This window comes from Fukomys damarensis, unplaced genomic scaffold, assembly GCF_012274545.1.
Source record: "Fukomys damarensis isolate Sample0158 unplaced genomic scaffold, DMR_v1.0_HiC HiC_scaffold_21, whole genome shotgun sequence".
Lineage (NCBI taxonomy): Eukaryota > Metazoa > Chordata > Mammalia > Rodentia > Bathyergidae > Fukomys > Fukomys damarensis.
In genome coordinates this window covers 30,368,706-30,393,149 of record NW_022900933.1, presented here as the reverse complement: position 1 = coordinate 30,393,149, position 24,444 = coordinate 30,368,706, and the positions used below count along the sequence as shown (strand labels likewise).

At 52.4% G+C, this 24,444-nt stretch overlaps 2 long non-coding RNA genes across 2 annotated transcripts; one reads left to right on the top strand and one right to left on the bottom strand.

Moving 5' to 3' along the window:
* Positions 1-467: 467 nt before the first annotated feature.
* On the bottom strand, positions 468-23,460 carry LOC104856798. Its single transcript, XR_778719.1, has 3 exons — positions 23,210-23,460; positions 6,696-6,881; positions 468-971 (listed from the first exon to the last, which is right to left on the bottom strand). It is a non-coding gene; the product is annotated as an uncharacterized LOC104856798 (long non-coding RNA).
* On the top strand, positions 19,543-20,597 carry LOC104856797. Its single transcript, XR_778718.1, has 3 exons — positions 19,543-19,620; positions 19,821-19,982; positions 20,211-20,597. It is a non-coding gene; the product is annotated as an uncharacterized LOC104856797 (long non-coding RNA).
* Positions 23,461-24,444: the final 984 nt, after the last annotated feature.

The following is a 24,444-nucleotide window of genomic DNA, read 5'->3' as shown; positions in this document are numbered from 1 at the left end:
AGCTCTTTATGGACAATAAAGAGTCTTTATAATGAAGAGCTGTCTTTGAAGACAGCTTACTTCTGTTATATGAATGTACTGCCGATTATGTAACCCAAGTTCCACATTGTGCAACCATATTCGGTGGGGTCATTTGTGTCAGCTCACATTTATTGGGCATTTGTCGTGCACCCAGGCTTTGTTCTGAGTGGTCCACATACACCGACGCATCGAATCCCCTTGGCAACCCTATACCACAGATACTGTTGCTACGGACACAGGTGCAGGTGAAGAACCAAGGCTCCTTCAAGATGAAGCAACTTCCTGAGGGCTGGGAGTCGCTGAAGAAGGATTTGCACCCAGATACAGGACTCCAGAAGCCTCTCTCTTAGCCACTCATGTGCATGTTTTTTCCCCCAGCATCTCTGATTTCTTATCGTAGCTTCCAGGAGGAATGTTAGTCCATTAGCTCACATTTATTAGCCCGCATTTATGGTATTTTCCACCACTTATTAGGAAGCTGTCAGGAAGCTGACCAGAGCCAGACTGGTGGCTTTGGTCACTAGTTTTTGCCCAGTGACTCTGGGTAGTAGCCTATCGGGAGCAGTAGTAGCAACAAGATCATGCGCCAGATGATACTCAGGGAGTGGGAGGTGCAGACAGACCATGCCGCTGGCAACAGTGCCAAGGTGCAGCCAGTGTGCGGCCAGGAACTGGTGAGGTGGCTGACAGAACATGACTGGTGGCTGGGCTCAGGAGAGGCAACGCAATCTTCAAAGGTGTCTGTTCACGGAACAAGAGTCCCTGGTCCTGGGACACCCCAGAGATAGAAGCCTCTGTACAACGTGGCTAGCTGGCTTGGCCCATTTTGTGTAGCTACAACAGAACACCACAGACTGGGTAATTTATAATGAGCAGAAATGTCTTGGTTCACCATCTGGAGACTGCGGAGTCCAAGATGGCAGTGGAGGATCTCCCACCTATGTCATCCTCTGGCAGAAAAGCAAGAAAAGGAGAGAGAGCAAGAGGAGCTGAGCTCATCCTCATATAAGAAATCTGTTCCCATAGTTATAGCATCAGTGCATTCCTGCAGAGAGATCCCTCCTGGCCTAATCATCTCTTAAAAGTCCGAGTTCCAGCCAGGCTTGGTGGCGCACGCCTGTAATCCCAGCACTCCAGAGGCCGAGACAGGAAGATCGCTGTGAATTCAAGGCCAGCCTGGGCTACATAGTGAATTCAAGACCAGCCTAAACTACACAGCAAGTCCCTGTCTCAAAAAAACAACAACAAAAAGTTTAGTTCCCGCCTCTTACTCTTACGATGGCAATCGAGTTCCTAACACTTTCGGGAGTATAGTTAAGCCATAGAACTACTCTGTGCATACACTCAACACCACTAACCTCACTAGCACGTGTGCACATACAGCGTTTCTCCTCTGGGCCTGATGCAGTTGTTCACATGGCCTGGCTGCCTCCAGCCCCTAGCTGCTGGTCAGTCCTTCTGGTGCCAGCTGACCGGCCCAGTGTGTGTACTCCTGATTAGGGTTCTTTAAATGTCAACCAAACACCTCTAGCACACATCAAAATCAACACACAACAGGACACGCACATACCCTGTCCTTGGCTGAATCATATTACACAAATTGGAGGTAATGCACTGAAGACATGGTGATTATCTCCATTTTATAGGTGGAAAAGTAAGACTCAGGGCCAGGGGTTTAGCTCCGTGGTGCTGTCGCCTGCCTCACAAGTACAAGGCCCTGAGTTCGATCCCTGGTAACAACAACAAAAAAAAAGTAAGACTCGGAGAAGAGATGACCAAGAACACATGTTCCATCCAGCCCCCAGGACCCAGCCATGACCTCCGTGTGGTACCAGGGCAAAACCCCTCCCATTTTTAACACCGACACTGTCTGTTCTTTGGCACATTCTCCCCTGGTCTCCCCCATTCTCACTGTCCTGTTTGTGAAGTTGGCTGGAGGAGACATGACCGGCATGGCTGCCTCCATGGTCATAGGGAGTCCTTGTCACGTATTTGCTCACCTAGCTAGCGTTTCCCCTGGGCCAGGACCCCCTTGCCGTTTGCCCAGAAATGAGTCACCCCATCTCTGGGCCTCAGTTTCCTCTTCTGTGTAACAGGTAGGGAAGTTTGACCAGCTCACCCCAGATCCTTTGGAATTGCTACTTTGCCAAGTTGAGACATTACTGGGCCCTGTCCCCAGGGGCAGGGCGATGGCAGGGCCAGGGTCAAAGTGAACGTCAGCGTGGTGCACCTGGGAAGCTGCATCTCCAGAGTACGCTGGACCCCCCAGAGAAGAGCTCAGGAGGGGAAAGCAGTGATGGAGGTCAGTGTCGTTGTTGCTGAAGAACCACAGGAGTGGCGCGTGCCCCCGGAAAGATGGGGAGAGCAGCACTTCCCTCAGGGTACCCCAGCCTCTTCATGAGAAACCCTCAGACAAATCCAAATCAAGGACCTTCAGTAAATATGTGTCCAGCACCCCTCAAATTCGCCCGGACCGTGAGACACAAGGCAACGCCGGAGAACTGACACTAACCACAGGGTGACAGGGATGTGGTAACTAACGACAGTGTGGTCTAGGTGGGAAGGCCTGCTCGTGCCCACAGCAGAGACACAGGAACACCGTCTGCAGTTTTGATCACAGTCAAATGCTGTGTGCCCCTCAGTTGTGACCAATGGATCAGGAAAACATGAGGGCTGCTATCAGAGCAAAGTGATCAAGGGGTTTCTGGGAACTCTTGCATTATCTGTGCAACTTTTCGGTAAATCAAAAATTAGTCTAAAATTAAGTTTATTTGAAGAAGTCAGGCATGGTGGCATGGGCCTATAATTGCAGCACTCAAGAGGCTGAGGCAGGGGGATCCCATGCATTTGAAGGCAGCCTAGGCTATAGAGTGTGTTCAAGGCCAGCCTAAACTACATCATAGTGAGAAGTGGGGTTTTTTTTAAAGTTTATTTGAAGAAAAAGTGCATTTGGATCAACAAGTACTGATAAAATATTCAACATGGGATAAATGCAAATAAAAAATGCAGCATGATTTCATCTCATATCTGCTAAGATGACTAATCAGAAAGTCAAACAGTAACAAGTGTTGGTGAAGGTTTGCAGAAACTGGATTCCCACACACCTAGGGATGTAAAATCAGCCACTTTGGAAAACATTATGACAGTTTCTTAGAAAGCTAAACATAAAGTAGTCCAGGAATTCCTCTCCTACTGTTTCCCTCAAAGCAAAGGAAGTATATGTTCATATGAAGATAGGTACACAAATTTCACAGCACCTTTATTTGTAATACCTTCAAACTAGATACACTTCCAATGTCCACCCACAGATGACTAACTAAACAAATGGTGATCTGTCTTCCCCATGGGTACCATTCAGCAATAAAAGATAAATCATTGATTCTCACAATGACATGACTCAAAATAACAATGAAGCAGAGAAGCCAGCCAAAGATAACACGCAGCCACCATGCCTGTAACCCCAACATCCTAGGAGGCTGAGGCAGGAGGACTGCAAGTGCAAACACAGCCTGGAGAACTTAGTGACTTCATGAGACACTGTCTCAAAATAAAAATTTTAAAAAGCACAGGGGATGTAGCTCAGTGCAGAGGCCCTGGGCCCCATCTCCAGCACTGAATTGTGATTCCATCGATATAAAACATACAACTCTAGAAATTATGAACTGACCCATTGGACAGAAAGGAGATCTAGGGGTTCTTGGGCCAGAGAGGCAGTGAGGTCAGGAGGGAGGGATTATCACCAAGGTGAAAGGGAGACTTGAGGGACAGGTATTCAATATGTGCAGTTCTTGCTTATCAGACCTTAACGAAGCTTGAGTGAGGACCTGCTGGCCCTGAGTCTCCGCCTGTTAAGTCAGGTGATCTCTGTGCCTCACAGCCTCGAAGACTCCAGGCTGAGAAGGGACTGAGCGGGTCCTATCTGTGCCCAAAGCCTTGAGCCCCTCAACCCCACGCTGGGCAGACCCGGGGATGGTTGGATGAGGGCCTCCTCCCAGGGGTACAGCCCACTGAGAAGGGGAGGGTGGGAATCTGTGTACTCCCACTTTTTTCTTCCCATAAAGAAAACACGTGATGCTACATATACTTTGGGTTTTCAACACAATTGTCTAAGAATAGCCTGGGCCACCACAGCCCACTTCCTTTTTAGGAAGGGTTTGGCTCAGGAAGTAGAGGCTTGGCCGGGTGGGGCCTGGTGCAAGGGCCAAGCACCAAGGCGACAGGGACACTGCTCTTGCTCTGCCCAGGGCCACCTGGGCTTCCCACCGCCAGGAAAGGCAAGCCAGGCTGCCAGGAGCCGGAGCCGGGGTGGGGCAGGAGCGGCCTCCTCATCCTCACCTCTCCTGGGAGCCCAGAGGCTCCCCACTCCCCAGCGCTGTGCCCTCCAGAGCTGAGGCAGGGCTGGGTGAGCACGTGGACAGGCCCTGAACACTGCCCCAGGGAAGGGTTCGTGTGAAAGTCGCTGGTCACACTGGCTGGACTCCCTGGGGACAAGAAAGAGGTTTCGTCCTGCCTGGCTCTGGCTTCTGCCAGGGGTCTGGTGAAGCATCCTGGTGTCTATACCCCTTCCTGCCAAAAGAAGCCTGTAGGGAGGTGGCAGATGCGGGAACCAGAGGCCAGGCTCCCTGCTGTGGCTTCCTTCCTCCCCAGAGAGAAACAGGCTATGGTGGCTGAACAGACCCTCTGCCCAGCAGCCCCCGGGGCACTGTGCCGCTGTGAGAATCAGAGCACATCTCCTGAGCTACTGTTGTGTGCCATGGTTTTCTCCACCTGAAGTCCATGGTTGGCTTGTTAGTTGATTTTGCGATACTGAGGACTGAACACAGGGCCTTCACACTGAGCTGTAGTCCCGGCCCCTTTTTGTTTGTTTTGTATTCTGAGACCAGGTTTCACTAAGTCACTGAGTTACCCAGGCTGGAATTTGCAATCCTGCCACCCCAGCTCCTCAGAGTGCTGGGATCACAGGCATGCACCACCATGCCCTGCTCTGAGAGTCTCTGGTCTAAGATAGAGAAATCCTGCAATTCAACAAAATTTCAAAATGACCGCAAGCCCGGCATTTTCTCAAAATCTCCAAAGGAGCACTAAACTCATGGCCCAGCCCCATTCCTTCCCCTCCAGTCCCTCACTATAGCAGTGAGCTGGGCCCTTTGCAGAGAAGGGAAGCTACCTTTCAATCCGGGGTTCTTTTTGGCCAGGAAACACCCAACATGTGCTCATGGGAGCAGCATGGACCTGGGTCTTCTAGAAGTTGGCTCACACGATCACCATGGGAAACATCAATCCCAGAGTACAGGCCACTGAGATGGGCGGCATGGCTTCCTGCGGGCCTTAGCTGAGAAGTACAGGCGGGGAGGTCTGGCCGGCCTGTGGAACCTGACATCCTGCCCACTTTCTTACTTCAAAAGCTCAGACTGCGCCTTTGAATCTCTTCACACAAGACGTCTCAGAAACAAAGCTCTGCAGGCCTCACAAGGGGCCCAGAGGAGAGTGGTCCTTGCCTGTCCGGCTGTTGGGAGACTGCACAGGTCAGGCCTGGGAGGCAGCACCCTAGGCAACGACCCCCTCAGCCAGGACTGGGCTCCAGGACCCCACATTTCCTTTGGGTGGGTCTGGGCACCCCTGAAGTGTAAATTTATGGCTACCAAGTGTTGCCCAGGCTTGGTGGCTGCTCTTGTGGTAAATAATCCTCACAGCAAACCTAGGAGGTAGATACTCAGATTATACCCTGTTGTGGGCTGAATTGAGTCCCCCTGAAAATAAATACGCTGAAGCCCTAATCTCCAGTACCTCAGGATGTGCCTGTATTGGGAGACAGAGCAATTAAAGAAGTGATTACATAAAGTTATAGGACGCTAAAGCCAAGAGGACTATGTCCATCTGTGAGATGAGGGCCCAGGCACACACTGGGAGCTGACTGCATGGACACAGAGAGAAGCCAGGGGCCTGGACATCAAGGAGCGAGGCCTCAGGACAACTCACCTCACACCTCCAGAGGGGTGAGGAAATGGGGTTCTACTGGCAAAGCCACCAGCGTGGGGTTTGTTACAGCAGCTCCCATCCCGGATGAGAGCGCCAGGGCCTGAGAGAGGCTGAAAAACTTCCCTGAGACTGGAGCAGGGTCAGAGGCAGGACGCCAGTCCCCAAGTTCCTCCTGCCAAGTTCTCTAGGCAGGAGGGTATGGCTCACGCTCTACATCCCACAGGTCTGAGGCTCCCAGGCTGCAGACACCAGCACACCCCCAGGGACCCTCTCCCAGCCTGCACCCTGCCTTGGAGCAGAAGGAATGATGGGGCGGCTGCCTCCCAGCAGCCCAACTTCCTGCCAGCTCTCAGCAGCCTTCGCAGGCCCTGGGCTGCTGTTGCCTGGCAACCACCACAGGCTCTGCTCCTCCATCCCCCAGCTGCGTGCCCGGCAGGGAGGGGTCTCTCTCTGAGGCCCCAGGCAGCAGCTGGTTTACCAAGGGGCAGAGGGCGGTGTGCAGGGTCAGCACCACACTTGGGTAGAGGGCCAGGCCGGGCCCAGATGACTCCCCAAGAACACACAGCTCCCCCAGAGAGCAGGGGACAGTGCAGGGGCTCTCAAGGTGAGGCTCCAGAGGCCGGGGAAGGCCTACAGCTGGAACAGAGAGGAGGTCCACGGTCCATTCATGCCAGGCAGCTCTCATGATACCCTACCTGCTTGGCCCAGGGCCTGGGCAGTGAGCGGAGAACAAAGGCCTCTATCAGCTTCTCTCTGGCTTCTTTATGGGCCACAGCTATTAGCCCTAGTGTCTGTGTCCCAGCTTTTAGTCCTGTGCGCTGCATATCTGCTGTGTGGCCTTGGGTCTGTTGCTTGGCCTCTCTGTGCTCCACCCTGCTTACCTGTGAATGAGGGGAAGTGAAAGCACCTCATTATAGGCCCCTCCTTGAAGGCACTACATGTGGGAGCGCACTATTTAGTTGAGGGGCTGTGAGGCGGGGAGGCCAGGAGATTTGTATTCTAGCCCCTGTCCTCCCTCAGACAGATCACGAGCCCACTGGAGTTCTCACTCCGAGCCTCAGTCTCTCAAGCCAGGATCTGAGAGAGTGAGGCCGTCTACGGACCCTATCGTTACTGCCGTCGTTACTGCCATCCTGTCTCCCACAGGCCGGGTGTGGGACAGGCACAGGGACCATGGGAAGAGTGGCCCAACCGTTCTGTGATGTCTGCCAGGTGCCTTCCAGGGCTCTGCCTGGCCCTGTCTCCCAAGAGCTTCAGGAGCCCTCCAGGGGTGGGGACTCCCACCCCAAAGGTCACAGGCCCCATGGGCAGTGGGCTGGGTGCCTGCTCACAGCCTCTGCCCCCTGCCAGTAGGGCCCCAAGGCCCCCAACACACAAGGGTACCCTCCTGGCCTGGCTCCTGGCCACCCTCTTCTCCTCTCCGCAGCTCCTGGGAGGCAGCCAGTGGCCCTGGCAGGTGACAGTGTTTGGCTTTCTCTGTCAGAAGAGCAATTCTCTCTCTCCTTGGCTTTGCTTTGTTTTAAGGACCTTTTGGCTCAGGGCCTAAACTGGGTCAAAGACTCCCTGGGGGGAGGATGTCACATTTGCTGGGAGAACACCGGGAATCGTGAGGTTTGTGGCTCAAGGCTGGAGGGTGGCTTCCCATGTTCTGGGGGCCACTGAATGCTCCCTGTGCTGCCCCTCCAGAAAGAGAGGCGAGGGCCACAGCAAGAGGGTGAGAAAAGAGCCTTTCAGGGTGACAGGATTGGGGTCTCAGTGGACCCCTGTCCTCAGGGAAGCCAGAAGGGTCTTCTCTGCCAAGGAGGGGAGCTGCTGGGAGGAAAGGGGCCTGGACTAAAGCAGCCAGCTGGAGACAGCCTGAGTGAGCCCGCCCCATCCCGAGGGAGCTGTGGTCTGGCTGTTTTGGAGAAGGAGAGAAGTCCCGCTGCGGAGCCAGGGCCCTGGTGCAGGGAGGCCTGCAGAGCCAGGTGTCTGTAGAGCCAGCAAGGGACTGGGGAGGGCGACTACTGTGTGGGGGAAGACACAGCCCCAGGGTCCGCTGAATGCTGGCCTAGGGACTGTGCCTGCTTGCACACCCTATACACACCTGAACACCCACCTTTGTGTGCACCTTCAGCCCTGCACACAAGGTGCTGTGTGGCTCACCTAGGTCGCAATTTTTTGGCTCTCTTCTTTGGCAATTCCCAGAGCCTCAGTTTCCCCACCTGCATACATAGCTATCTCCATCCTGCCTGCTTAGTTAAGGAACCTGCACACAGGGCAGCAAGTTTCCGGAGCGGCCCGAGGGCCCGAGCCACACAAGGAGCCAGAACCATTCTGATCCTAGAGTCCTATGTGTGTTTACAGCACATGTCCATCATCCTCCCACGTGTGTGAGCAACTTGCACACACGTGTGTGCACTTGATGGCAAGCATGGCCACTGTCTACTGAGAACACCGAGATGGGTGGTTTGCACGTATATTAAGCAAATCCAACTCAGTACATCTCTGATATGTTTGGCTGTGAGTAATAGAATCTAAACAATAAATACAGTATCCATTAAGGATGCTGGATACAGGTAATCTCAGGGTGGTTTGAAAGCTTGGTGGGGGTCACTGTGGACCCAAGTTTTTTATCTCTCTGTCCACTATCTTCAGAGCTAATCTGGGGTTGCATAGTTACAGGATCGCTGCTGTAACACCAGACATCATGTATGCACTCCTGTATGTTAAAAGGTGGGGGAGCAGGGATTAAGAAAACTCTCCTGTCGCATCCATCCATTTTATGAAGAAGCAAAATCTTTCCCAGAAGTCCCCCCACCCTATTCTTTATATTTCATGGCCTGAAACTGGGTCAAAAAGAAGCTAGGAAAGACAGGATCTGGCAAAGAAGCATAGGGTGGTCACCACAATGACCAGCTGGTGGTGAGGCAATATTTATTTCCTGCTCCTTTGAACAAAATCAGAGTTCTGTTGGCCAGGAAGGAGGGGAAAGGCCAATCAAAATGTCTCCACCTCTCATGAGCTCCAACCTCCGTCCTTCCAGCAGGGGGCAGTGTGGGGACAGAGGGCACAAGGGTTGGAACTCCCTGGGAAGTGGGGAGGACCCCGGATTCTAGGGTGGCTGTACGCTGAAGGCAGCAGGCTGAGCCAGAGAGGCCTTACTGCAGGCTCTGGGAGCAGGAGGGCTGCGTGGTCTCACACACACACACACACACACACTTGGGGCCCCAGGATCCTGGTCACAGTGTCACATGTCCCGCTGGCCCGAATGCCTGGGCTGCGAGTCACACCCCATGGCTGCACCAGGGTTCTTCTCCTCCTTCTCTTGGGACGCGCACACTGCCCCTGCTGACAGACACAGGAAAGGACAGCGGGAGGTCACGGGAGCCCCCTCCTGTGCTTGTGAAGACAACGACTGTGCCCTCAAAGCCTGTGAAGCAGAGGCTGCCATACCTGCCATGAGCCCTCCACTTCAGCACTCCATGCCCGGGGTCAGCTTCTCTTGGGGACACACCAGTGCCAGTCGGTCATGCCCTAAGCACCTTTCCAGGGTCTGCCAGACCGGTGTGTCTGGGAGGTCTGGGCCAAGCCACAGGCTCTGGCGGGGTGACCTTCAGTGGGGAGAGGGGGGCCAGCAGTCATGGGTACAAGCTTGGGGTCCCTGAGCTGCAAATGCCACAAAGTCCCCTCCTGGCTGCCCTACCAGGTGAAGGTGATCACCTGTATGCCATGCTGGAGTGGCTCTGTGCCACCCTGGCTATCCCCTCCCTGCACACAGACACCAGAGCCCTCCTGGGGCTGCTGTTCTGAGGCTGACTCCTCGGAATTTTCCTTCTTTTCTTCCTTTCTTTCCACCCCCACCCCCTTCCTTCTTTCTGGTATTGGGCATTGAATCCAGGACCTTTGCACCAAGCTACATTCCCAGTCCTTTTTATTTTTTATTTTGAGAAACAATCTCACTAAGTCAAAGTTTGCAAGGCTGGCCTCAAACTGGCAATCCTCCTGCCTCAGCCACGCAGGGTGCTGGATCACAGGAGTGGGCCACCTTGACCAGCATTCACATCTCCCACCCCGACCCCTTTGCACACAGGTTCCTGTGCTTTTGCTGAGCCCAGGACACTTCCTGTGTCTCCACCTACTGATGTCCCCTCTGTGGAGACCTTGAGGCCTCCCTGTCACCCTCAGCACCAACCCAATTCCTACTGCAAGTGAGAGTTGAAGTCTGGTACTCCTCAGCAGCCTGCACCCAGCCGTGTTTCTAGACACAGAATGCCATGTTTTCCCGGCCAGCACTTAATGTGTTTGAACTTTTTTGTTGTTTGTTTTTTGTTTGAGACAGGGTCTCACTGGGTAGTTCAGGCGGGCCTTGAACTCACTATGTAGCCCAGGCTGGCCTTGAACTTGTGGCAATCCTCTTGCTTCAGCCTCCCGAGAGCTGAGATTACAGGCTCAGCAAAATGACAGGGTTGTTTTGTTTTTGGTGATATTGGGAACTGAACCTATGGCCTTGTACACAATAGGCAAGCACTCTGCCACTGAGAGAGCTGCACGCACAGCCCTCCATGCTGGAACTTTAGACAAAGGAAAATAGCTGTAGTGGGCTTTAAAAAACATTCATACTTTAAAATTTTTAAATAGTACAGAAAACGTAAAGAAGAAACAAAAAGCCCTCCTTGAAGTGCTTCATTCAGACAGAGGCACTGTTGACATTCGGGGAACAGGCTGACCTGGACAAGTGTCTGTGTTACTCGTTAAAACCTGGCATATATGTCCCCAAAGTGCCCTTCAGAGAGACTGTACCAAGTTACACTTTGAACCAACAGTAACCATGCAGTAAGAAGTACTTGTGTTCAGTAAGCATTTCCATGTGCCTGGCCTGCCTCCAAGGGCTCTAGACTGACAGCTAGCTTCAGTTTCTCCACATACCTAGAAGGTGGGCACCGTGGTTGCCCATTTTACAGATGAGGCAGGTAAGGCCACAGGTGAGTAAGGGCAATCTGCCACACTGGGAGAAAGGTTTCTGATCTTCTGTTAATCTAATGGGGGCTTTTAAGAAAAACCCTCAGGGTTGCTGTAAGACATTTGTAATTCAGTTATTTATCATCCTAGTGCCTCGCCCAGCTCAGGAAGTGCTCTACCACTGAGCTCCACCTCTAGGCCTTTATTTTCACTTTGGCTATGTGTGAGGTTGATTCCTGCTTCCAAGTGTTTACCATCCAGTAACGTTCATTCTCCTATGAATTAATTACTTTTCCGCATCTTCTCCAAGGTTTTTTGACTGGGGTGTTCATGGCTTGACAGATTTAGAATTTTGCTTTCCATGTTGGCACCTCGGCTGGTCCCTTCAGAGGCGAGGCCCTGAGAGCTGGTCCCAGGCACCAGGCGCCCTTGTCTTGCACAGGCTGCAGGGTGGGCTTCCAAATGTGGGGTTCAGAGACACCGCTGAAGTTTCAAAGTGGGTTCCAGAGGCTCCAGCATGCAGTGGGGGACTGACCCATTTATCCCTGATCCTTACTCTTGTCTGCCCCTCACCTCGAAATTACGACTCCCTCTGTGCAGTTTTCAGAACCTCACACATTCTCATCTTGTTCCACACAAGCCAGGGGGGCTCGCAGTCCTTTGTCACACAAAGGAAAATGGGGACTCAGCACAGCTCAGCCAAGGCTGGCACAGGGGGCTGCCTCCTTAGCCCAGGCTCTCCTGCTCTGTCTCAGAGTGACAAGTTCGAATCCAGCCCTTTCTCAGATTCCTACCTGCAGAGCCACTGACTGTCCTACCCCTGGAGGCCAGGGGACACTAAGGGCCAGGCTCCTGGACACGCCTGGGACAGGCTTACAGCAGGCTGTGCACCCACTGGCCAGGCCGCGGGCCAGGCTCCTGCCTCCCAGAGAGCTCCAGCCGGGGCTGCATGGGGAGGTAGCCCAGGAGCAGGCGGCACAAGGGCCCTTTTGTGCCCGTTGCTAGGGCCTGGCTGTATTTGCTCAGCCTCGGTAAACAGCAGGTGCCTGGAGGCCCGCTCTGTTATGACAACTCAAAGAGCACTTGCTTTCCTTCCTGAGCCACTGGGCCAGGGTGCATTAGGTGATTCCCCTCACGGGGCAGCTTCCCCGGGGCCAGCTGGGTGTCAACCCGCACAGGGACAGGGAGAGCAGCATCAGAGTCCCTGGGCTCCGCCCGTGAGGCTGTCACACGGGCATGAGACACACAGTCTGAAGGGGCCTGGCCCAAGGTCACGGAGAAGAGGCAGCCTGAGGGGCCAACTTGGGAGGCGCTCGCCCATCTGTGCCTCTCGTGCTGGCTGTCATTGCTGAGCTTTATCCCCACACTGCTCCCTAGAGCTGGGGCAGAGGAGGCAGCTCCTTGAATCAGGCCCTGGGAGGTGGAGAACACCCCCGCTGTGGTCATTTCTCAGGTTCTCCGTGTCTTAGAACAGAGACATGTCTGTACTGACCTATAAAGAGTAGAGTATCATTGTTTTCATGCTTGCAATGTGTAAGTTACCACTTTGTATCATCTGGAGCAAAAACCTAGAGGTGGTTACAAGCAAGCTAAAGAGTTGAAGGCCATGGAAAGTGAGTGCAGCAAGGGAACGCTCCCTGGTTCTGCAAAATGAATTTTTTTGTCCCGGTAGAGTCTCAGCTGTGCTGCAGGCTGTAACCTTCTTTGAGGAGAATGTCAAGGACTACCTTTGACAGCCTCGGTGCACAACAGGCCTCCGTGTGACAGGCCCAGCCTGAGGTGGCAGGCTGCCAACCCTCCTGTGTGACCTTCAGCCAGTGCCCGCCCTCTCTGTCTCCCTTCCACAGAGAGAGGGCCAGCTACACTCTGGGCTGTGCGTTGCCCATACTGGGGACCCAGGAGGACTGGGTTGGGGGCTTTGCTGACCAGAAACCAACTTCAGAGAGTAGAGTACCCATGTGCCCCACCTTGGGGTGCTTCTTTTGGCACAAGCTGCACTCTCCCACATACATACACCCAAGATTCCACACACAAAGCTCTGTGTACCTTGGTCCAGCCTGGCCTCACTCCAGAGAATTCTTCAGGGAACAGAGCGACTGAGTGGATTTCCTCAAAGGTGGGGTGGGGTGGGCCATGCTGGGGAGGCCTCCTGACCCTGGAGTCACCCCAGCATGGCAAAGGGCCGACAGTGCAGGGCCAAGCCTTGAGGGTGCCAGGATCCTGGCTCACCATTCCCAACAGGGAAGGGACAGGGACACAGAGGGTGTCACTCACCTGGGTAGGGCATGCACCAGACCAGCCCAGAGAGCTGGTGTCCTGTCTACCTCACCCTGCCCCGGCACCTTGGTCCAGCAGAATCCTGTCGGTGAGAACTTTCAAGTCAGCATGAGCCAGAAGTGGACAGGTGGGAAGGGAGGATTGAGTCCCTGTCCTGGGCCCATCCCTGTGTCCCTTCATCCCCCTTGTGCCATCACAGTCCTAATTTACAGATGAAGGAACCAAAGCTCATGATAGCAAGATGGCATTTGTGGTTGCTTATGGGACAACATGGCACCTGGAGATGGGCCTCCAAACTCCATTTCGCACCCCTTCCTAGGTGCCTGCAGGCTGCCTCTGAGAAGAGAGCAGGAAGCCCCTTTGGGCCTCCAAGTTAACAACCTTGTAGGGTGGTGTAGGTGTTCATTCATCTTAGGGTAATGCCTGGTGTATCGTAATCCTTACAAATGAAACAAAGATATTGTCATGGGATGATGACAATGAGAAAGAGAAGAATTACAGGATGAAACTATCTTGGGGAAAGCAAAAACAATTCAGCTTGTGGTTTCTAGAAAGTTCTTTAACTGAGGATTCTGAGAGGGGGCTGGTTAGTCAGCGTGGTCACTGAGTCACGCTGTCTAAAGTGGCCTGGTGGGATAGGCCCTGGTGCCACTGTCTAGGAATTCCCTAAAGACCAGGTGAGCTCAAAACATTCCTCCTTAGTCGTCCCTCCCCCTAGATGTGACCCTGGTGGGTCATCCCAAGGACTGGCTGGCGCCATTTTCTGAGCACTCAGTCCCTGCCAGATTTATGAGGTCACAAACCGATCAACATGTGCTGATGTCACACAGATTGGTTTCTCTGTGATGGGTACAGGGCCACCAATAAGGACTATGGTGGGAGGTCCAGCCCCCAAGGTGTTCACAGGTGAAGGGCACACTGGCCTGTGCACACCTCCCCACCACAGGATATCAGTGGGCCAAGAATTAGTAAAGGGCAGAGCAGAGTCCTCCCCATCTTCTGGGGAGACTCATTTCCTTTTGAGTCTGACTCAAAGCCAGATTTTTTGGGGGGAAGGTACTGGGGATCGAACTTGGGTCCTTGTGCTTGCAAGGCAGGCAGCAGATCCACTGAGCTAAATCCCTGGCCCTCAAAGCCAGATTTTAATATCCTCTCCTTTCCTGGACCATCTTTTGGTCTTGTTTCGGGGAGAAGGGTTGGGGAAAAAGAAAAGGGAGACTCTGCCAAGCAGAGATCTGTAAGTCTAAGGGGGAAGCCCAGCTGGGAGCAGGCCCTGAGGCCTGGATTTCTGAGCTCCTCCTGGTGATGGCAGGGGCCGGGAAGGAAGCACATTTCTCCGTTCTAATGGGAAGTCAGGAGCACCATCATTTCATGAAAACAGCTGGGCAGGGCCATCAAAGGGGAAACAGCAGGGGCAATCAGAGCTGGGAGTGGGTGGAGACACAGGGATTTCTGTGCTTTGGCTGGCTATGAGGCCTCAGCGGGCCACATAACAATGATGACAGTTGCTGTTTACTATGAGTCTACTACGTGCCAGGCACTGTGCAAAATGCATTATAGGACTTGCCTCCTCAGTCCTTGTGACAATCCAGGAGAGGCTGCTATCATGCTCTCCTTTCAAAGATCAGAAAGGTTAAGTGACTTGGCCAGGGTCACCTCGCGGGGGTGGAAACCTGGGTCTAGTTTCCTTTGGAGCCTCTGCTTTGAGCCCAACCCTGCATTGTCCCTCTGGACCTTTGTCACCTTTCTGAGAGGACACAAGTGCGGGGGAATTTGCCCCAGCCTGTGCCCAGGGTGCTTTGGAAGAGGAAAAGAAGTGGGCTGGGTGGCCTTAGATGATAACACTGGATGGTGCAGACTTTTGGGAAAATGCCAGCGCCAACCTCTTTAGGATCTCACTAACACGCAAGCGCAAGGTCCCAAGTTCAATCCCCGGTAACACAAAAGAAAAGAAAAGAAATGCTAAGAATCTTGGTATCAGGACTGAGGTGCTGAACAGCATTCTGGGTGGGTGTCCAGGGTAGGCTGGGTGAGCTCTGGAAAGCGCTGTGAGTCATCCCGGAGAGATGCCCATGAAAGGGAGTTGGACTCTAGAGGGAAGGACTCCAGAGGTCGGAGGTGAGGCCGGCAGTAGGAGCTTTCCCTGGTCACACAGACACAGCTGGAGTGAAAGACCAAGCTGTGGCTCAGTGTCCTGGTGGTGGAGGTGGGAGTCCAGAGCAGAGAGTGGCTTCTAGGACAGGAGTACTGAGGACCATGGCTGAGGAGCCCTCGGCCTCCACACAGGGGGATCTGTTCTGACGGCTCCAGTCAGGGAGCAGCCTGAGGACAGAGGGGTCCCTGTAGGCCCTAAAACCCAGAGGACAGCAGCAGTGGCCTGCAGGAGAACCAGTCTCAGCAGACTCCAGATGAGACGCTCACTCTCCCCCCCCACCGCAGGAGGAGCTTCCAGAAAGAATAAGACAGAGAGGGAAGGGGTGCAAACTCCACAGCGGCCGGGTTTACGGTGAGGGAGGCTGGGCACAGCAGGAGGGATCCCATGACAGCGTATTCCTTCATTGGTCTCTAGGTAACAAGTCACCCTCAGCAGCACTGTTACCATATCCCAAGACCTGGGTGACCAGTTCTCCTGCTTTCAGTGTGCTGTTAGGAGGTGGAGCCTGATCAGGGAAGATGTGGGTCACTGGGAGTGTGACCTGGAAAGGTGCATTTCCCTCCCCAGTCCATGTGGGTTCCACGCAGGAGCCGCTGACCTGCTCATTCTCCTCCTCTGAGGTTCTCTGCACTCCCATCTCTCTCTCTGATGCTACCCAAGTCCGGTCTGGCCATAGGCCTGGCTCAGGGTCACATTCAGGGCAGAAAGGCAGCTGCCCTGCCAGGTCTCCTCAGCTGCAACCTGATGGTGAGCCTTTTTTTTTTTTTTCCATGTAAAAACCTCTCCCTAGGTTCGTGGCCAGCAGGGCACTGCTCAGGACAAGTCTCTGGGGAGATGGACGTGGCTGCAGGGAGAGTGCAGCTCTCTGTGAGGAGTTTGGAGAACAGCCAGCTAGGTGGGTGCCTCAGGGGCTGGCTAAGACCTAGGCGGGCTGCTCCAAACCTTCTGAGCCCCATCCCCTGTAAAACCCCTAGAACAGTTGATCAAATTGATTCCTAACATTTGTGTCTCCCTCCCTCCCTCTTCTCTTCCCTCCTTCTCTCCCTCTATGCTAGGATTTGAACCCAAGCCATAGCTGAGTTACATTCTCATCCCTTTTTTAAAAAATTTTTGAGACAGAGTCTCCCTAATTTTCCAGGCTGGCCTTGAACTTGCAATCCTCTTGTTCAGCCTCCCGAGTAGCTGGAATTACATGTATGCATCATTATGCTCAGATTCTAGTTTCTCTTAATAACAAATGGCTGATTAATTTATTGTCCAAGGTCAAAATGTGCAAGATATATGTGCCAGGTTAGACAACTGAAACCCACTTCAGGGAACCCCAAGTTTGGGAGGAAGCTGACCAGCTCAAGGAGCATAAAAATTGTCACATCCACCTATTAATCCAGGCATCTTGCCATTCATCATCCATTCTTCCACTCTTGCTCTTATCTTCTCTTCCAATCCTTCACCCACCCCTTCCTTCCTATTTCTTTCATCCTTCCATTCACCCATCCCATCCAACTAATCTTATACATTCATCCTGTCTCCTTTCCTTCCTTTCTCCTATTATCCCATCCTTCCTTCCCCCACTCATCCATTCTTCATCCTTTTGCCCTTCCACTAAGTGGCTATCATTCCTTCCACTTGACTGTCCCTCCTTCCTTCCATCCCCATTCCTTCAATGTGTCTGTCCAACCATCTGCCTTCTTTCCTAGCCATCCATACATCCATTGACAAAGTTGTTATGACCACCTACTTGAGCTGGATACCGCTTTGATTTAAATATTCACATCTACATTCGTGTCTAAATTTTGCACTCTGAATAAACCATGAGCCTCTTCTGGAAATATCTCATAGGCAAGGCACTCCAAAACTTTAAGGTACAATGTGAGAAAGCCAATACAGTAGATGTATTCACAAGAAATAGCGCAAGTCAGAAGGAGATGGTCAGGGCTTTGCCAGGATGTTCCTGAGAGACGTGAGGAATGGGTGTTCTTCATGCGGATGAGGAAGGCTTTCAGGTTGGAGGGATAGAAAGGGCAGAGACATAGAAGTATGAAAGAGCACAAAGGTTCCTAAACACAAAAGAGGGCATTGTGTCAGAAGAGGCCATGGGTGTGAAGAGGAAGGAGGCTGGAGAATTAAGCAGGAATCTGGTCTCCAAGGCCATGCAGACCACGCTGAGAAACTGGGACTTGGTCCGGAGGACGATAGGAGTATGGAGGCAAGAGCTCTCTGTCTCCTCTGGCCGTAGCAGAGGAGAAACCATTGCGGGCTGGACTTTGTAACTGGAGAGGATGAGTTGGAAGGTCACCTGGGGAGTAGCAGGGGAGAGATGACATGACCTGGCCAAGGTGAAGGGGGTCGGGGGAGACAATGGGTGGCACTGAGCTATTTAGGGGGCAGAGTGAAGCAGGAGGGACAGGTATGGCGGTGGCAACACTGAGGGGATCCCCATTGGGTGGTCAGGGCGAAGACACTGGAGCTGGGAAGCATGAGGAAAGGTGGGAGGACAGGTGGCATTTGGATCCAGGTAGAGAGACTCTGAGTCCTTGAGGCTTCCAGAAAGATGAGGCAGTTGCCCGTGTGTATGTAGACCTGGTGCATAGGGCCGAGCTGCACTTTGGAGCCTGTTAGCTCAGTTGCCCACAGCTGGCCTCGGACCGAAGCTGGGCACCCATTCATTTATTTATTTATTTAATCATTCATTCACTTCCAAAACTCCCTGTAAACATCATGTACCTGACTTCACTATGGGCTGTGGGATACACAGCAAACAGGGCATCAGAGCCCCTGGATTCCAGGACCTGCGTTTTAATGATGGCAGTTCCCACTGGATGGCTTAGGAGTGTGAGTCTCAGAGAAGCGAAGACCTGCCCAAGGACACACAGCAATGGTGGCCAAATGGGAGCAGAAGTTGAGGATCCATGGGGCTGCTGAAAGGGAAGTAGGACTGAGTGGGGGGCTTCAGGGACCCCAAGAAAGCTGTGCTGGCTGCTGCCTGACTCAACAAATAGAAGAAGGGGCATGGGGGACACCCAGTAGGGCAGCCAGGTACTGGTGGCCAGATATCCTCTGCTCTTCTAGGGCTGTTTGGTTTCCACTCCCTCTTCCTGCTGGAACTGATCTCTCATGATGCCCCTTGGTCCTGCCCCATGTCCTCTGCTTCCTGAGCTCCCATGGCATCTTCCCTGTCTCCTAGCAGTGCCTCTCTCCTTAGCCAGACCCTGGGCCTAGGGCTGAGTGGACAGTGGGTTGCCTGTGGGGTCTGAGACACGTCATCTGGCCACTCCTGTTCTTCCCTGTGAAGTGGCACTGCCTGAGTCCATGGACTGGAGCAGGCTCGGTGCCCAAGGCAGACCTTCAGGATGTGCTGAGAAGAAGCCGAGGCCCTGACTGTGATGATAAGCGCTGACACTTCTTGAGCATTCACCATGTCCAGACTTCATCTTCACAAGTCTACAGAGTGTGTCCTGTTACCATCCCTTCATTTGTAGACAAATGAATCAGAACCCAGACGGGTTCGGTAACTTGCCAGCAAGTTGTGGGGCTTACTTTGAATCCAGACTATGTGACACCAGTCTCCACTGCAGTGATCCTGTGTTTTCTCTCGGGGCTCTGTCCTGGCCATTACCTTTCCGAAAAGGGACGTGACCACATTCACCACAGGGAGATGAGGATGTAACGTGCTCCATGGAGAGAAGAGATGGGTTGGGGACATGGGGACCAGTGGAGAATTTTTAGAATCCACTTCCCCCTTCTTCATTTGGTTAGCTGCTGCCCACCTCTCAGTGCTTAACTCAATGGTCAGCAACATCCTAGATGCCTGTGGAGAACTGGTAATGATATTGAGCACTTTCTCTGCACTGGACCAAGCATTTCTCTTGTTCTCTCAGTGAATGCTGAGTCTGTCAGTATCCAACATGACTGGGTAGAGGTCTTAGGTGTCAATCACAGAAGCTCACTGGAGGCAGCTTAGAAGGAAGGTGGCTTTGCCAGTGAATCTGGTGATCTTGAGTGCACCAGGTCTCACGAAGGACTGCAGACAGCTGCATCTTGAGACCCCACAGTTTTCCTCTACATTCTTATCACTTACAATCTGAGCCCTTAGTCTCTCATCAGCATTTTCTCCCTGTGACCCCAGAGCTCTGGGATAGACATCTGCTCAGCATAGGAGGAACTCTGCCCAGTGAAGCTGTGCAGAAATCCAAGAGGTTGCCTTGGTGTCAGCTGACCCTGAGACATGAGCCAGCCATACAGGAAAGGTATATGGGGCATCCCAGTTCTGAGCGGGCTTGGGCCCAGGGAGCCTTCACAGAACCCATCCCCTCAGAGCCACTCTGGGCTGTGAAATGCAGAACTATATTTCTAACTGCCTCCTCCAAGGCAGTCCTCCTGGGATGTTCAGTGGGCATCTCCAACCAGAATCCCCACACCTGCCCCTCCCTGTCTCCATGGATGGCAGCTCCATCTTTCCAGGTGCTCGGGCCAAGTCTTCCCAGTCAGGCTTCACTCCTCTGCCACCCTTCGTCCCATCATCTGTACACACTGTTGTTGCTACCTTCTGAATCTACTGAGTCTGACGTGACTACCAGCTTGGGCCATGCCACCAGCCCCCCTCATCAGAGTAAGTGATACAGCCTCTTAACCAACCCCTTCCATTTGCAATCTGTCCTCAACACAGGAGCTGCCACAGCTTGGACAAGTGTCCCCCAAAGGCCTGTGTATTAAAGGTTTGGCCCTTACCCCATGGTGCTGCTGGGAGGTGATAGAACTTTTAAGAAATCGGGAGCTGGGCAGGCTGTCCTCCACAGGGTATTGAGACTCCAGCTGTCTTCCTCTCTTTTGTACTCAGTCCAGAGGTGAACGGACTTCTGCCACAGCTTCTGCCATGATGGACTGTGTCATCGCAGGCCCAGAACAATGGGGCCCATCAACCCTAGATGGGAACCTCTGGAAATGTGAGCCAAAAATAAGCCTTTCCTCTTTTTAAGTTGATATATCTCAGCAATTTGTCCTACTAACAGAAAACTGACACAGGAGCTGACTAAATATGTCAGGTCATGTTTTTCCTCTGATCGAAACCTTCCATGGTACCCACCCACTCAGAGCAAAAGTCAGTTTGCACAAAGCTCCCCATCTCCCTTCTTCCCCTCTTCCCGGCTACTCTGTGCCCCTTGGGTTAGCAAAATCCAAGCGGTGGCTTCATGCTTTTCCTGGAGCTCTCCGTGGTCCTGAACTGCTTCATGGACTTTTCCCCTGAGTGACTTGGTTCCTTTGGGAAAAGGATGCATGGGGAAAGGATCTTGAGGTCCCAGAGAACCTCCTTCTCTCCCTCTACGTTAGACTTTTCTGTTTCCACTTCTGGAAACTCTAGCCCTACTTCATTTCCTTACACTAAATCTTCATCTCTGATGTCTTGGCTGAGTTGGCATCTTCTCAGGAGGTGTTCTTGGGTTCTAAGGAAAGTCTCCCCAACTTGAGTTCAGGTGGGGTCCTGGACTTCCCAGATTCTAATGTGTGGTGGTTAGCGTCTGACCCCACCAGTCACTTGTAGGCTCCAAATCTATCTCCGTCACAGCTGCATTACTAGCATATACAGACAATGACAATAAACATTGGTTGGACAAATGGATGAACTCATGAATGAAATGAATGTGAGGTAAATGGTCTGTGGGAAAGGAATGCTTTCATAAGGTTTGTTCCTGCCTTTTGATTAAGCCAGGACTACTCTGCCAGGCTCTGTGTTAGGAAAGGTTTGGCATGGTCCTTCCCCTAATGAGCACACAATTTGGTGAAGGAATTAATTGTTGATTGATAACCTGAGCCCCACTTTACATATAGGAAGACTAAGGCTTAGAAAACTGCTACAACTCTTCTACAATTACATAGTTCAGGAGTTACAGAGAACTTGATTCTACACACACACACACACACACACACACACACACACACACATGCACACACACTTTTGATCTGCACCTTGTCCCCATCCCTGGCTATGCCATCACTTTCTTTCTCTAGATGACAGTTTATACTCCTGTGTAATGGAGACACTGGGTGAAATCTACCTCTAGGGGAATATACAAACTCCAAGATTTCAGGGAACATTGGGACCTATGGTCTTTGTCTCTATTCTTTGGACAATAGCTTCTGGAGTCATGGGCACTGCACAAAGGACAGGTTTTAGCTCCTAATCAATGGTTGTGTTGTCCAGTGTCATCATTGGAATCAGGGTAGGAGGCCCCTTCCTTCCAAGAGCTGGATCCTTGCAAGAATTGCAAAGGCCTTTCATCCTCCTAGAATGTCCAGACCTCCATGGGAGGGTTTTTTTTTTTTAACAAGGATGGTAAATATGATGTGCCCCAGCCAACCTCAATGTGTCCAAGGCCAGAGGCCCAAGACAACACATGTCACATTCTCTGGTTGGCCTGCAAGCCCTGAGGAAATTCCACTGGTTCCCAATCTCGGGTTCTTCCCTGAAAAGGGTTCAGAGGGCTGGAAATGAAAGGCCTTGGGCTAAAGTAAGTGTGCACTTTGGAGAATTTTCCTCAAAATATCCATCCCATGGCCATATCAGTATTGAAGACTCCCATGTGTTGTCTTCTGGGATAGTGGAACCTGGATTATACAAGGCTTTGGTGATTTAAAAAATAAGCCATTGTGTGTAGTTATGTAATAAAGACTATTTACTTAAAGAACAAAGGTTTTGAAAACATGCTGTCTTACCCCATTTGAGTCAATATAAAGAACACCATCAACCAAGTGGCTAATAAGCAACACAAATTGATTTCTCACGGTTATGGGGCTAGGAAGTTTAAGAACAAGGTCCTGGCAAATTTGGTGCCTGGCTTTCTTGTGCCTCAGTGGCACCTTCTCACTGGGTCTGTGTCATATAGAAGAAACAAGGCAGCTCTCTAGGGTCTTTTTTAAATATTGATACTATTCCTTTATACAAATGGCTCCACCCTCCTGATGTGATCACCATCCAAAGGCCACACCTTTCAATAACACCACAGGGTATTAGGTTTGAACATACGAATCTTGGAGAACCTAAACCTTCAGACCATAGCACATGGAGCCTATGACAGAAAAATAGCTGGGTAGGCAAATAGTGGGAGATTCCAGGTTAAGCCAAGGCCAACCATCACTCGAAGGAGATAACTTGGTGTCTGCTCAGAAAATCTTTGTGGATCAAGGCTCAGTCTGCTGGGGAAAGGGAGGAGAGGAAGGAGGAGCAAGTTTCAAGCATGGGGCTCTGATAAGGAGTCTACTGAAAGCTGGCTCTGTGACTTTTTCTTTTTTGGTACCAGGTATCAAACTGGGATCCTTGCGCTTGTGAGGCAGGTGGTGGAACCACTGAGCTAGATCCCCAGCCCCTGTGACTTTCTAACACTGAATGAAAACTGGGGCTGTCGGGAGGGGATCAAATACAGCAGGCCAACAAACTCCACCATCTTTGTCAGCTTAGTCAACCAAGACAAGGGTGGCTTAGACAATGAGCATTTATATCTCTTCTTTCCTTTCATGTTGGGGTCTGGGGAGGGTCCTCTTCCTGACTTGCAGATGTCACCTCACATGGCGGAGAGAAAGAAATCATCTCTTTTCTTATAAGGGCACTAATTTGAGCATCAGGGCTCCACCTTCATGATCTAATCACCTCTCAAAGATACCGTCTCCAAATTCTATTACATCGGGGGTTAGGGTACCAGCACATGAATTTGAGGGAACATAAACGTTCAGCCCATGGCACCCCACCACAACTGTGTCTGGGGGAGCAGTGGAGGCAAAGGTGGCGTTCCCCGACTCTCAGCAGCTCGGATGTCATCTAGTACATGTGCCCTCTGGACTCACCTCTGACCCAGGAAAGAGACCCCAGGGGAGTCAGGGACCTGGACAGACTTGGACGAGTCGGCAGCCTGTGAAGTAGGGCAGGTTAGAGGTTCCCCGAGGACTCCTTGAGCCAGAGATGCCAGGGCTCCCACACTAATGTTACGGGGGCAGGGCTGGTCCTCCACGCAGAGCGGCTGGCCCCAAATGCTGGCAGCAGTTGTAGCTGGCCGCCCACGCTCAGACAGGCAGGAGGCAGGGTGCTGCAGCTTCGTTGCCAAGAGCACAGAGAACTTTCCACTGGGTCCAGATTTTTTCATCACCATGGTAACCACTGGGGGGTGGAATCAGAATTCCTCAGAATTCTGAGCAGATTATATGGGGGAATAAAGAACAAGAAAGTGAGCCCTGAGCCAGCAAGGTGGGGACTAGCACCCATAGGCGCCAAACATCCCCCTGCCCTCTTCATTCCTTTCTGCCTCATCCTTCTCCTCCTTTCATGTTTCTCTGTCTCCTTTTCTCCTTTCTCTGTATCTCTCACTCCCACTCCCTTCCCTGGGCCCTCGCCCCCAGGGGCTGTGGCTGCTGCTGGTGTCACTGGCACCACTCCCAGTGCTTTACACCTGTGAGCTCACTTCACCTCGCAGCCCTGGGCAGTGGGCACTACGATCATCCTCACTTTACAGATGCACAAGTGGAGGCCCAGGGAGGTTCAGTGGCTTGGCCAGCACTGCATCCCTGGCCTGTGGTGCCTGGATTAGCTTTCTTGTCTGAGAAACTCAGGGGTGCTAATGAAACGTGGGGAGGATGGGGACAGAGGAGAGGCAAGGCAGCACATGACCACACTCTGGAAACCCCACCGGTTCTCCCCACTCCTCCCTTCCCTCTGTCTGTAACCCTTATGACTTCTTGGTTTGAGCCAGGGCACAGGGCAATGGCAGCTGCTGGAACCTCCCTGATGCCGCTCTGGGTTGACATCCTGGCCTTGGCTGGCCAGTGCTCTCTTGTTCAGACCCAAGGATATCATCGGGAAACCAGTATCTTCCCCATCTTCCCCTGGGGACGGTGGGGGAGAGACTCTGACCCAGGAAGCCCGGTAGCCCTTCCTGCAAGACGCCGCTTCAGAATTCCGGGGCCTTGTCACGCTCCCTGGGGCCTTTTGAGCAATGGTGAGGGGCCGAAAAAGACACTGGGGAAGCAGCACAGATAACAACTCAGCCGTAGTGGCCACGTGGCATGACCTCATGGTGAGGACTCAG